Consider the following 14,312-nt stretch of genomic DNA (forward strand, 5'->3'; position numbering starts at 1 on the left):
CAGATTGGCCTTTCTCCTGTCAGTGTCACCCAGTCCAGGGGTGAGAGCCAAAGCTCTACACCTCCCCGCCAAACATTTTCCATTTCAGGATGGCAGCGATGATGCTGTCTGGGGCCTCCTTTGTAGGCGAGGCTGCAGAATAATCGCAGAGCTCTGCAGGTTTCCTTATCAGCCGCGGCTCCTTGTAGGCAGGCAGGAGCAGCTTGACATGAGGACACCTCATCCCTGCAGCAGGGAAAAGTTTTATCTCACCCAAGACCTCTGACAGGAGCCTTCCTGACAGAGGTCTTTATGGGCAGATGGAGACATCTCATTGTCACAAGAATTACAGTAAATGTGATGTGCCTCTTCCTGTCTTTGGAAGTGGCTTCATATTGCTCACACTTTAGCATTTCCTTTCACAGCGATATCAACTGTTCCATTGATTCCTCAGCGGTAGACGCCTTTAGTTCTGCAGCTACTGGAAACAATCTTTAGAAACACGAAGTGGGTTTTCTGACCCGAGGCTTCAGCTAATGCCTGAAGCTGAACCTGCCTAACGACTGCTATCTTGGTATGCAATCGCACAAGTAGTTGCTAATGCTATAAATCTGTCTTGGTTTTTATAATAGAGCCACAAGCACGATTGCGTAACACTTGACTTCTCACGACATCTTTAAAGTAGCGAGTCTTAAAAAAAACAATTCAAAACCTGTAACACAAGCCAAGACATCATGAAGACTAAAATTAAAGGGTGTAAATCAAAGTAAAAGCAACACAGCTGCAGCTATAGGACGGCTTGTTTGGGGCTATAATTATTGTTATTTTAGCATTTTAATGCTAGCCTTTATTGGCAGCATTAGTCTGATTGATTGTTGAAAAGGCTTTAATTTCCACATAAAATGACAATGAAGCATCAGAAGGATCTCTGAAGTGAAGCATCTCACCAATAAACAACCTATAAAGAGATGTTTTCCTTCTTCTAGCGCTGATTTGGTTGGAGGCTTTATGATTTGTGTCGGTTTTAGTTGATGAAGTAACCAGTAAGCCCAGGTTCATGTTCAAAATTCCTTCCTTTGAAATGTGGCAAACTGTGACAGCAGAGATTCTGCAAATGCCTCGTATAATTGATGCGCTAATGTGCATTCCCTCGAAGTCTCCTGTGTGCCTGCCACTGCTGCTTTAGCCTCCGGGTGTGGAGCGCGGCGCTACGTGGAAAGTTTTTTTCTTTTTATCTCTTGTTACTGCTTTGAAAAGTGGAGCGCACAATGCAAACATGCTAAGAACATCAAAGACGAAGAAGCGAACAAAGGGAAATATTAAACTTGCATTTGAATATTGCATTACAATGTTACACATGTTTATTGTTAAACACACGCGGTGGCTGTGCAGCGTCACAGAGTAAATCGGATTTTTTTCTAGTTTGGGTCCATTTGGATCATTCAAATTTGGGCCATTTTCAGCACAGAATTGTCATTAAATACCCCATACTGGTCCATCTGCATCCAGCCTCATTAATTATTACTTCCCCCAGCCTCATTTATCCCTCTGCAATTAACTATTAATAATTCTTAAAATGGAGAACAATATGTTTAAACCACCAGCTCACTGTCAAGGTTTTCTGCACCTTCTTCTACGGCCACATGAGCAACATTTCCTTCTCTATTTACATTTACAAATGGTTGATTGTAAATCAGAACCTGTTTTCAGTGGCTATCGACCCTCTAACTGGCAAGATGTGTGTGGGCAAACACAGAGAAGAAGAAGAAATGGCGACTGGCAACACACGTGGGACAGAGACGGAGACAGAGACGGAGTAAAGCACAAGGACCACGGCTCAGTCCCTCCTCCGGCACCAGGCGCTCCTCTGCTAAACGAGATCCTCACCTCCAAGGAGCTAATTAAGACTACAAGTTGCACAACAGAACCACTTTGCTGCTGTTTAGCATCTGTCACATTAGCATCTGAGAGCTTGAAGGTGCCGGTTCTGCGGGCAAATCCTCCTTCTTCAGCAAAGTTAGCTGAGGCCAGATTGATCTTCATCTCCAGGACAACTTGGCTCCCTCTGTTACACACAGACGCCATGAATTCTAGTGATAAGTAGATTTAAGGTGCTGCTCCGGCACACTTGGCTTCATCTGCGTCGTCTCTGATAGACTTGGCGAGTGTGTGACTTTATTTCTCCATCATGTCTAGAAGATAAAGTCCAGCCTCCAGCTTTCATCAACTCTGTGGAGCTCTGTGGGCCACCGTAGATTTGGGACGTCACGTGGTCCAAACAACCTCCGGAGAAACTCAAGAGACACGCAGAGACAGAGGAAAAGAAGGAATTAAGAGCATCTTTGTGCTGTGCGGATGCAGCTGTGCTGGTATTTGTTCTTGCATTTGTTTGATGTGCAGGACCACAGAGAGTTGCCTCCCGCTCTGGAAATGTGCCGTCCTGGCTGAGAAACGCTTCATCTCCTCTCTGGGGTGTTCACACATTTTTCTCTTCCTACACTATCTTCACAATTCTGCACGCTTGCCACCGCATCACCATTATCAGATAGAGCCGGAGACCGTGCACGCAGACTGACTGTAGATAACACGGGCAGCTGCCGGGTACGGTCCGGCCCAAGATGTTTCAGGTTCTGCTGAAACTCGTTCCACTGACGCCTCACACACAGAAAAACATCAGCGTGTTTTTTTCTCCATGAGCTGATCCTCCTCCGGTTACCGAGGGCAGAGAGGAGCTAAAAATGACCTCATCCCTCCAAAATAACGGCCAGAGTTCCATTTTGCTTCCAGTTTGATGCATCAAAATTGAACTCTACCATTTTGAGCCATTTTGACCAAAATCTTGACAGATCTCATTTATTTTTTGATAATATTAAAACGATGCGTCGTCTGTTGCATCGTGTTCTTTATCACCCCAGCTGATTCTCCATGTGATGTCTTATCTCAGAGTTATTTAGTCAGGCTACGTATGTGTGGAAACAAATTCTCTTTTTCTTTCACGCTCGGTGTTCTCGGTGTTCACATGAGCCACGAATGATGGTCAAAATCCATCAAATGACTCCCGTAGAACCCAGTCGTCTTCGGTAAAGAATGCTGGTGAAGGCGTTTCAGAGTTCCACACTTTAATTTGGGGCTAATAACCTCAGACAGCGACCCCCCCGAGGCCACGGGGGTCGACTCGGTTGAGGGGGGGAGTTTGTGCGCGCCGCTCCGGTTTATTGAGATTGGAATACAGCTGGGAGCGATGGTGTAACTGATCCCAGTTGCTGCTGTTACTCCTTCTGCTGGGAGTCTGAGAGCTATTCCAGTGCTCCCCCCAACCCCCCTCCACTGGTCACGTGTCCTCGGGGACCGTTTAGGCTCCGCGTCGGTGGAGAAAGAGAGAGCGCACCGTGGTGCGCGCAGCCGAGTCGGAGAGCCACATCTTCAGCGCGCCTTCGCGATCCTGCGAGGGGGAGATCAGACGTCAGTTTTTGTTGTCGGGCGTTGCCATGTACACGGCGCGTGACGCGGGGATCCACCAAACACCCTCGCTGCGTGTGTGATCACTTCGGTCCAAACTTCTGTTTGACTGCGAGCGTCACGGTGCTGTCAGCCCGGCTGCGAGTCGACACGGAGCGCTGTCAGCGCGCACTGAGGTAGGCTCGCTTCTTTGTGCTTCTCCGGGGGGGCTGGGGTGGGGGGGGACAAACAGACGCGCGTTGGCGCCGAGCAGCTTTTAAGCGCTGGGTTTGAGGGTTTTCAAGACATGGCCAGATCATCTGTTCAGAAGGTGATCTTCTTGCGCAGGAGATGAAAACAAAGAGTCATGGGGGGGGGGGGGGGGGGGGGGGGGGGGGGGGGGGGGTTACGAAAAGCGAAGGGGGAGATGCGCCCTGTCAAAGCTGGCATGCGGTGCGTCACGGACTTCATATTTATGTAATAATGTGACCTTTTCAAACCGAAAGAAGAGCAGAAATTGCGCTCAGGTCTGAAGGCAGCGGGTTGGTGGCGGAGACATCGTTCAGAAGCCTCGTGTTGTTGATAGTTGCAGAAAAAAGAAAACACCACCAACTTCCCTCATGGTTTAGCATCAAAGCTGATCAAAGCCCGGGGCCCAAGTGCAGGACAGCCAGGAGGGCGGCGTGGTTTTGGATAGGGGCACTTAAACAGCTGCCGTGCTGTTGCCAAAGCTCCCAACCATGTTGGTGCTCCACACAGGTGTTGGGCCGGTGCCACTGCGGTGTGACATCATTCTGAGACCCCCGGGGAAACTGGAGAGCGAGCGGCAGGTGACTGGGGCCGCCGGGTGCAATGTGTCGCCGCACATCAATAATTCACCTCGCCAACACAGCGGAGGGCGGGGAGGCAGAGTTCAGAGTTGGGCCGTGGTGACGCCAGCGCCACAGAATCACTGATAATTGCTGTCGTGTGTCATCGCCGTCCGCGTCGATCGGGGCCTGAAACCTTGTTTGATGATCTTCCAGGCGTCAGAGCGAGATGATGTACGGCCCCCAGTCTCTTCCAGGGGTCTCTCTGGTTAATGATGATGGCTGCGGTTAATGAGACAGGACCTGACCTGCTCGGTGTCAGTCTGGGGGTTCGGCTCGTCCATCATCGACCCGCAGGGCGGCTCGGCCTCTCGCACGCTCTCTCTCCTTATCACCCCTCCCCAGTTGCATCCTTGGACGATAATGGTGACACATCAGGGTCAGAGTCCACATACTGGGAGAGTTACTGGTGACCCGGGCTCGGCATCCCGGCGTTTCTGCTGAAGCTACTTGGATTAGCGAGAATAGCTGATGAGGTGGTGTTTGCGTGGCACTTCCAGAAGGCCCATGAGCGGGACGGCTTCGTTCTGGTTCCCATTTTGGCATCCGAGCGAGGCTTCCCTCTCGGAGTCAGCTGCCCGGCATCACAGGGAACTCCTTGATAAACCCGGAGAGCCCAACCATCGAGCGGCTCGGCATTAGATCAGCATCGCACAAACGCGCTCTGTTGGCGGCTATTTGGATCTCCGGCGGTCGGCTGTGGCAAATCAATAAGACACAGTTGCATCTCTGGGGCCTGTTTTTCTAATCTTTTAAAGATTCCAGTGTGTTTGCTGCACAAAAGCCGTCTCTGAACCTGGGTCACGCCTGAGTGTGGAGCAGAGTTACTGAAAGAACACCGTGTCCTCTTGGATCACATTTTCTCCCTCTTTTGCCGCGTGCTCCTCAATCTTTGGCCTGATCGTGTCCTCTGAGCGTTGAACCTTTGTTTTTCCGATGCCAAGTATGTTAAACCACAGCCTGCATCCGCAGCGGATCGACAGAAAGAGCGGCGGCGTGGCAGGAAAACCTCAGGTAGGCGGCAGCATTCCGGGGTCGGAAGCCAATTCCGTGGGCAGAACCGGGCGGTTTGTGGAACAGCCTCAGCTGATGTGTGAGGGTCTGAACGAGCTGCTCACAGTTTGACCTTGAAGGAGGAGCCAGTCAGGTGGTCCGCGGCCGCCCAGGAGCTCCCGGCACGTCACTTATTTTGGCTATCGAAGAAAGGATCCTAGCAGATACACTGACGTCCTTCACAAGGGTCGTTCCTTAGTTAGAACATTTCGAACTTTACTCTTCCTGATTGCTTCTTTGCCTAATTAAGATTTGAAGTACTTGATGGTCAATGTGCATCTGTCCTGCTGGGATTTTTTTTTAATGTGAGCGGACAGAATCCACGCATGAGCTCCTCCTGCAGGCTCTCCCTGACTTGTTCCACGTTTAGTGGTAACCTCCTCCCGAGCGTTAAGGTCCCTCTGCACGCTGTGGTTGTGTCCAACGTAGTTGTGTCCAACGTGGTTGTGTCCAACGTGGTTGTGTCCGACGTAGTTGTGTCCAACGTGGTGTGTCTGACGTAGTTGTGTCCGACGTAGTTGTGTCCAACGTGGTTGTGTCCGACGTAGTTGTGTCCAACGTGGTTGTGTCTGACGTAGTTGTGTCCAACGTGGTTGTGTCCGACGTAGTTGTGTCCAACGTGGTTGTGTCCAACGTGGTTTTGTCCAACGTAATGCCGTGGCTACAGTCAAATGTCTAAAACTGATTTACAACGCTACATGAAGGTGCCCGCTTCCTCCGATTATGAGGCTCGACTCATCATGTGACGACCCGACAACTGTCAAACTGTCAACGTCCAGCTGAGGCCACGGAAGCTGCTGGCAAACTGGCACACTGTAGCAGATTGGGGGGGGGGACAGCGCGCTCAAAGTTTGCTCGGGGCGAGCGGCGTGGGGAGAGATGCCCCTCCCCCATCCTCTCTCAGCAGATAAGATTCCTCAGAACGTATCGGGACCTTGCCGGGGGGCTGGTTGTCGGCTGAATGCCGGGGCCGCATTTTGTCAGTCAAACCAGCGCTCTGAGGCATGTGCGTGCGGGTAAGATGGGTGTGTGTGTGTATATGTGTGTGTGTGGGGGGGGGGATCACCCATACACACAACCCCTGTGGAGGCCTGAAGAGGAGAGATCAGGCTGGGTCATGGGAGGCTCTTTCCAAATAAATTCCTCCTTTGGGAAACTGCTGCCTCCTCCGTGCCCTTCATGCACATGTGCATGCATTTATCCTGGGACCCACCCACACACATGCACACACACACAAACACACACACACGCACAGAGTACTCAGATATCCCCCGCTGTTTTGTGGAGGCAAAGACACGGACAAATTGGTGCCTGTCAGCGTTTGTGGGTTGGAGATTGCGTGGCATTAACAGCTCAACGTTAGGCGCGCTTGTAGTCCATCCTTATCTCAGGCTTTAACCTCCATCCCATCATTCAAAGGCATAATTGGCCCCCGATATCGGCCATTGATACCGTAACGAATGCAGTCCTGGGCGATTCAGCCAATCTGCTAATTAGCCCGTTAGAAAAGTCCGGTCACGGTGGTAACTCGCCGTTTTAGTTTTACTGTCATTGAATCTGAGGAATCATTAGCGAGCGATCACATTAACGAGGGGATTCAAACGGGCTTTTTTTTTTTTTACGAGGGTACCAGAAAGGCTGTATTCAAACTAAGAATGAGGAGATGGCGCCACTGCGATGGCGTGCGAGAGATGCTCACTGGCGCTTAGTCGGGCGTGCTCAAATCGCTCCTGAACCGACCTGAATCGTGTTTACCCGAGAGATGCTGAAGGCTCGGAGGGGCGATGAGCACGGCGAGATCTTTATCCGCACGCTAAAGAAGATGAAAAGGATGAAGCGTAAGTGGAACCGATGCTTCAGCATTCAGGGGTTTCACTTCAAAAAGACCGCTCAGCCCGTTCACAGGCTGCTTTGTCTCCTTCCCGAGCCTCTTTCCAGCCATTTTTCTGTGTCTCTGAACAGATTTCTCTGTGTTGGCTTAACCTTTGACCTCCGTGGCCTGTTCCTTTGTCCCAGCGTTGATGGTTGGTGATTAAAAACCGGCGTCCTCGTTACCGGGGGCCTCTTGGCTCTCACCTGTTCGGCCTGTGAAACCACTGAAATCTCTCACAAATGTGAAGTTCACTGGCGTTTATTTGCAAGTTCGTCTTGAAATGATTCATGAGCACCTGGAGATTCCCCCCCGGAGTCGGAGCTGAATCGAAGTCTGCGACCTCCTCGCGTCCTCTGTCAACCCCGCTTGCTCCCGGAGGGAAGGAGGGGGGGGGGGGGCTGCTTTTCTTAATGCGCTGTGATAAATTGCGTCTCACCTCTCAGTGCCTGGGTGACCTCTGCTGCCAAACCGCACTGTAAAGCTTTCCACTTACATGCATAAGCATGTTCAATTCCCCCTCCTGATCCACTCCTCCCTCCTCACTCCTCCCTCCTCCCTCCTCCCTCCTCCCTCCTCCCTCCTCCCTCCCTCCTTGCTGCTTGTTTTCTGTCTTCCTCCCATTCATTTGACATGCGGATGCAAGCGCGATCTAAATCTCTCCTCCTCGCCTCCCGAACATCCATAAACGGCTTATAAACAGCAAATCCTCAGCGCGGCGCTCAGATTATCTAAGCGTAATGTTGATCAGAATCTTAATTAGTCACTGGCACAGAGAGGAGACGGCACCAGTCAGGTGCTTTCACCTGTTCGCGCTCCGAACCAGCCTCAGACTTGGCGTTAGGAAGCAGTTTGTTGGGTTTCCTGCGGCGGACAACAACAACAACAACAGTTCTTTTTGGAACGTTTGACTCCTTCCTGTGTCTGTAGCCTGCAAACATGTCAACAAAGCTATCGGTTGATTCCTGGTGGGATCTAAACATGTCAGAACTGAAGCAGAGACCATTTTGCTGGAGTCCCTCGCTGGTTCCGCAGGACTGGACTGGTCATCCCTACATCATCCATCCCGTCTTAACCACGCCCACCTGGAGCTTCCGATCAGTGGGTCCGAGCTTTGTGGCTGCATGATGAATTGTTACAGCATATAACTTCTTTTTTAAAATCTTTTGAAGCTTGATTGCGGTTTGATGCCGGACCTCAAGTTAGCTTCACATCAGGCAAACCCACAGCTACAGCAACAGGCTGAGCATCATGGGAAAAAAAAGTCTTGCCCAGTGACCTCATTGTCACCTCTGGCATTCTGTGGTTCCAGTTGTAGGATGTGATCTCAGATAAGAGCTGCAGAGCGTCTTTGTGCGTTGGCTTATCAGGGAAACGCCGCGCGCCAGCGTCGGTGTGGGCAGATTTTTCTGTCCAATGTGCTGAAATCCAAATCTATAGCGATGCTGATTTGGTTTGAAAGGGGCTGAGATAATGAAGTGGAGCCGTTGTGTTGGAGCTTTATCAGAGCGCCAGTCTGACTGTTTAATCTCAGCCGGGACCCAGAGCGTCACGACTGCTCTCTGATATTCATGTGGATGTCGCCCCTTCCCGTTGTTCCCGTTAATTCGTATTTCCCTGCTGGTTGTTTTCTTCAGCTTCTTCAGATTTTCCTTTCCGCTAACTAGACGACCGCGGCTTCGCTAATTTAGCATCCCCGTTGTTCCCGTGATTGACTTTGCGCTTTCATTGGTCAGCTGCCCCGGGGCGAGTGTGGGAAAGGCCACGCCCCCGCTCGTAACCCGGACAGCTGGGAGCAGCTGTGGCTCCACTGGGACTCTGCCCTTCCAGTGAGAGACGCAACATTCCCCCAAAATACCCACAACCGGCTCAGCGAGTGTTTCAGGTCCGGCCTGTGTGTCGCTGTCATATTCTCGCTAAAACGGCATTTTAATCCACTTACGCTCGCTTCGATTGTGTTTTTCAGTTTTCTGTCATTCTCTTGCATCTGGCGAACGACACCTTTGAGATCAGTGAGGTTCCATCGTAACCCAGGAAACAATCCCGTGTTCTTCCGACAGCTGCAAGTCTTTGGAATTTGATCCTTCCTGCTTCAGACGTGCCAGTCCTTCAAGTGGTGCAGAACACCCCTTTAAATGCCCCTAAAGCCCTGGAACAAGGCGTGTTTGTGGCGTTATTTTGGGTCGCAGCTCTTCAGAGGAGGGGACGCGGTTCTACCTGTGTCCGTTACAGCGTCTGGATGGGCTGCATCGCTTCCACTGGCAGCTCTGTGGGAGCCTGTGCGCGCGTGTGCACGTGTCGTCCACTGTGACGGGTGGTCGGCCTGGATGGTTCGGCTCAAACGGCGCGAAGGCCAAAGTTCTGTTAGATCCCGACACGATCCGCGTTATTCTGTCAGAGGGTTTGTAAGACACAACGCTCTCATTAGCATGTGATTCATGCAATATTTACATCATGTTTCCCAGCGTGCTTCCGCTCCAGCCTCTCGGTGAAGCCAAACTCAAATGTCCTCTGGGATGCTGCGTTGCTTTCATTCTGAAGTTTGCAGCTTTTTCCATATTTAGCGTTTAATGAAATATCCAATAAGATGCTCAAAATTAATGACACGCTTTTAAAGAAAAACAATAAAACAACCCAGAGCTTGGAGGAAAATACTGCAATCGGCCAAAAAAAAGCCTTGGAAAAAGCCAACGTCTTTATTCCACTGTGGACTATTTTGGTTCAGACACATCCGAGGAAAGACGAGTCCTCAATTACATCAAACAGTCCAACAATTATAGTTCACACCAATCAATTAAAATAAAGCTAATGCGCATGATTACTGGAATGGGAGAGGTCAGTAGGCTACAGAAGGAGGAAGGTGGAGGGAAACAAAGATTGCTTTAATTGAGCTGATAACAGGCAGCCATCAAAGTTCTGGAAAGCTGGAGGGAGCAGACGTGGGGAGGGATGGAAGCCTGGAGGGGCCCGCAGATGGAAAAGATGAAGAGAAAAGGAGCAGAGGAGAACAAATGGCTATGATTGGAAGATGAAGGGAGTCGCCCCGTGGCCTCACACACACACACACACATGCACACACACACACACACAACTCCGGCCTTGAAGAGACTTTCATTATGAATGCAGAGTTACTGCAGGGAGACAGGACCATCACTACTCCCTTTAGTCTAATCAGTAGTTTTCTGTAAATCTGCTCACTGCACAAATCAGCACCATCACAGTTTTCATTATGTCTTTTTTTTCACTCAATCCGTTTATGACTCAACATCCTTAATTTAAAAAAATCCGATCAACGCTGTTCGGTTCTCTGTGGTTTTATCTTTAAGCGTTATTACATGAATCAATCCCACACTGCCAGAAATCTCCAGATGGGTTCAGATGTAAAGAAAAATCTAATTAAATAATAAAGAAGAATAAATCAAAGAGAGACAAGACGTTGACAGACACGTCAGGTTTCAGCTCAGCAATGACAGCAAGTCAGCTTGTGTTTTCTAATGTCAGACACTAGATGGCAGTATAGATACGTAATCAGCCCCACGACTCTAAAGCCTTTGGACAGTGAAGGCTGTGTGTGTGTGTGTGTGTGTGTGTGTGTGTGTGTGTGTGTGTGTGTGTGTGTGTGTGTGTGTGTGTGTGTGCGTGTGTGTGTGTGCGCGCGCCATCATTCTCTGCCTTACAAACATGCAGTTATTGTCATTTTCCCTCCGTGTTTGGGATTAGCCCTCTTGTTCGCTTCCCTCTTTCTCCCCGTCTCCTTCCTCTCCTTCCTCAGGCTCCATCCTGGTGTCTCCCCAGTTACAGCCAAGCAGCTCTGATGCAGCAAAAAGAATTCTGAGCTGCGTTTAAGCCCCTGAAAACGATAAATCCCAAACAATCACGACGGAATATGGCAAAAAAGAGGGAAGTGAACGTATAAAACATGCTCAGAGTACTTGAACTGTAGTTTGATTGCCTGAAGACGTGAACACCCACTGCGTGCGCGCTCCTGGGCGTATATAATCAAACTCACGCAGAGTATTTTAAGCCACTCATCAGCGTGATGAGCTGCCTCTTCCACAGCTCGTGGTTGACGGCAGTCCTGCCTCTCACCCTTCTGTAGGGTGTGTTTTCATTGACAAGGTGCAGCCGTGGGTAGTGGAGCGCTTGAAGCGCGTGAGGTCAGCCTCCATAATAAATATGTTATGCTCATAAATACGGATGAGTCCGACGCAGATGTGCAAAGCAAATCAACGAATCCAGCAAACGGGGACCTTGTTGTCTGTCCAGGTGGCGTTTCGAAGCATGTGATGCAGATCAGGAGTCAGCGTTGAGGGAGTCATAGCAGCGGAGGTCACGTCTTCACATTAGGGTTCCATCTCTGCCTGGAGTTCTGCTGGTAGCTCGAGGTCAAAGCTAGCCGCTCAGCCACAGCTGTAGCTATCCGTAGGGAGCCTGTGCACCACGCCAGTGTTCACCCCGCCAATGAGAGCACTGCGTAGTGGCGGGAGCTGTCTGGCCGTGTTGTGATGCTCCGTCTAAACCCACAACAAGGCCGTAGAGCCTCAGAGGGACGGCCGCTGCGCAGGAGGGAGAAAGATCTCTAACTATTTGATTTCAGTTGCTGGTGAGGAGGCAGAGATTGATATTCACCTCTCTATTAGAGGGGCTACCCCCCCTCCCCCCCATTCTGGCCTGGAGTGACACCATCCAAGGAAACAAGGCCGTCCTCCTGTCTTTGCTCTTTCACATGTTCTAACGGTTGCCGTGGCAATGGCAGCCCTTATTCTGAGCGTTCCTGTCGTTGTGTGTGACATCTGTCGACTTCGACTCCAGCGATTGTGGTTGAAAATCCGTATTGTGCTGTTAGTTTAGAACCTGTTCTGGTGTCGCTCCGCAGTCCCACATTTATCTTCGAATAAAAGTCGTCCTAAATAGCTTCTCGTTTCCCAGAGACCAGCCGAGCCGTCGGAACATACGGACGGCGCTCGGCGGTGGTGTAATGGTGGCAGGCCTTCAAAGGCCCTTTTGATGAAGGGTGGAAGGGCTCGTGCGTGGACGCTCTCCTCATGCATCCACCAAGGACAGTCCATTTATTCATGTCCAACATTCCTTCGTGTGGCCCTGAACAGAGGGGACATTCTGTCGCAGCAGCACACAGAGCCGAGTGTCGCAGCGCCCAACTTCAAGACTGAGCTGCAGTCACGTGCACGACTCGAGGGGGGGAAAACCCGCTTCTGTGTCAAACTTTGTTCCGCACAAAGGGCCCGTCTCTTTAGAAACATCAAAACTCCGTCTTTACGGTCAGCGCGGCCACGGATCTGCTGAAATCTTTGTGTCCTTGCTCTGACTCATGGGACCGAGGGTCCACGTCCACGATCGGCTCTCCTTATCAACAGTCACTGTCTGTGCTTTCGCTGTCAGTCATCAGCAAAGTGTCCCAAAGGGAGGTTTTTTGGGTCGTGAGTCATGGTGGGTGTTTGTGACGGATGCTTTAGCTCGTTAGCTAGTAGCTCCAACAATCAGATCTTTGGTTTGAGCCTCATTCATCAAAAACAACGGGGGGGGGGAGCAAACCCTGTCAAAATACCATTCTGATAGCAGTTCCTACTGTCCTGGGGGCACGTGCGCCTGTGCACGCTGCACGAATCCTCTGTCAGATCTTAAAACGGCTTCATAAAAACGGCAGCGCTCTTTGGATCCTTTTAATATGTGTCACCCTCACTTAAATAGGTGCTCCCTGGTGAAGGAGCCGAGCTTCTCTTCAACATTCCCATCAACTTTCAAAACATTATCAGCTGTATTGTTGAAGAGACACACACACACACACACACACACACACACACCCTCACCGAGGCTTCATGCCTATTGATAAAAGGGGCAAATTACAGTGAAATGAGCCTGAAATCAGGCTGCAGCACCCTCACACAAAAGACAACCATTTGTAATCTCCCACTTGGTATCGCCCCCCCCCCCCGCCTTCATTTCTTTTCATCCTTCCCCTCACGCGCTTGTTTCACGACCATCGCCGGTCGCCTCTGCCAGGGATCGACATCCTTTTGAATAAGCGGAGTAGTTTCAGTAGAGGGGCGGAAAATGCTCGCCGCCGCCCCTCCGCCGGAGCGGGAGCCTGCTGTAAATTGGGGGGATTTTTCAAGGACAGGCAGAGCAGCTTTGGTATTCACGCGCGGCGATCACATGTAAACGATTACCCACAGGATTACTGTGGCAGCAACACCCAGATTCTGGGCCCCTGTTTTTAGAACGCTCGCTTTGGTCCACACAGGAAGACCAAAGCTTAGACATCAAAGCCGGAGCGGCAGCAAGTTTTTGGCTTAGCGAAGCAGAGGGAGCTGATATGATTAGCAGCGCAGAGCTCATCCTTTCCTGCCTCAGAAATCTGTCCTTCTGACATGTCTGCTGCACTTTTCTCTGATTTCTGTTGTCATACACCTTAAGAGTACTTTAATGGCACCCAGGGAGGTGGAGCGTCACCCTCAAAGCAACAATTATGCACGTATGCAATACGCACGTAAGGCATTTGTCAGGCTAGCATAGCGCGGGAGCAGCAGTTACAGTAGCATGGGCGCTAAGTTACTGGTGGTGAGAGTGTGTAACAGTGTATCACATCCTTAATGACTGATAAAACAGATAAAGACAAGCTGACGATGCATTATTAATGGGTTTGTCTGCGCTCCGTATGGCCGTCCTCCTCCTCCTCCTCCTCCTCCTCCTCCTCCTCCTCCTCCTCTCCTCCTCCTCCCCTGTGATGAAGCAGTCAATGCCGTACGGCGCACCAGCAGCAAATCAATGGCAGCCCGCTGATCAAAGACAGCCACTCTTTCCCCCCAACACAACACCAGGCTACATATGAAATATTGAGGAGACGCAGAGGAAGACAGTGGAGTCAGAACTGCAGGAAGCGATACAGAGGAAGATAAAGGCAGAGGAATGTGATGACTCCCACTCAGCAGCCTTCCAGCTCCACGTGGGTTAATATATGCCCTTTAAATGGCTTTATTTGGCTCTCTGTGATGTTCCACTTTCTTCCCGCCTTTTCTCTCTGTTTTGCACGTGTTTTCATCCTCTGACGCTCTCCCCTCGTCTCCCTCACTGATGTCCGGCGT

The 14,312-nt window shown here is 50.6% G+C and overlaps 1 protein-coding gene across 1 annotated transcript in view; it reads left to right on the forward strand.

Annotated features, from left to right (window-relative positions):
- Nucleotides 1–3,363: 3,363 nt before the first annotated feature.
- mid2 (midline 2) overlaps nucleotides 3,364–14,312 on the forward strand; it is a 78,235-nt gene continuing 67,286 nt past the window's right edge. The window contains exon 1 of the mRNA XM_057042638.1: nucleotides 3,364–3,614. The gene's annotated coding sequence lies outside the window, so the exon portion shown is untranslated. The remainder of the gene's footprint in view (nucleotides 3,615–14,312) is intronic.

The sequence above is a fragment of the Takifugu flavidus genome, chromosome 9, assembly GCF_003711565.1.
Source record: "Takifugu flavidus isolate HTHZ2018 chromosome 9, ASM371156v2, whole genome shotgun sequence".
Lineage (NCBI taxonomy): Eukaryota > Metazoa > Chordata > Actinopteri > Tetraodontiformes > Tetraodontidae > Takifugu > Takifugu flavidus.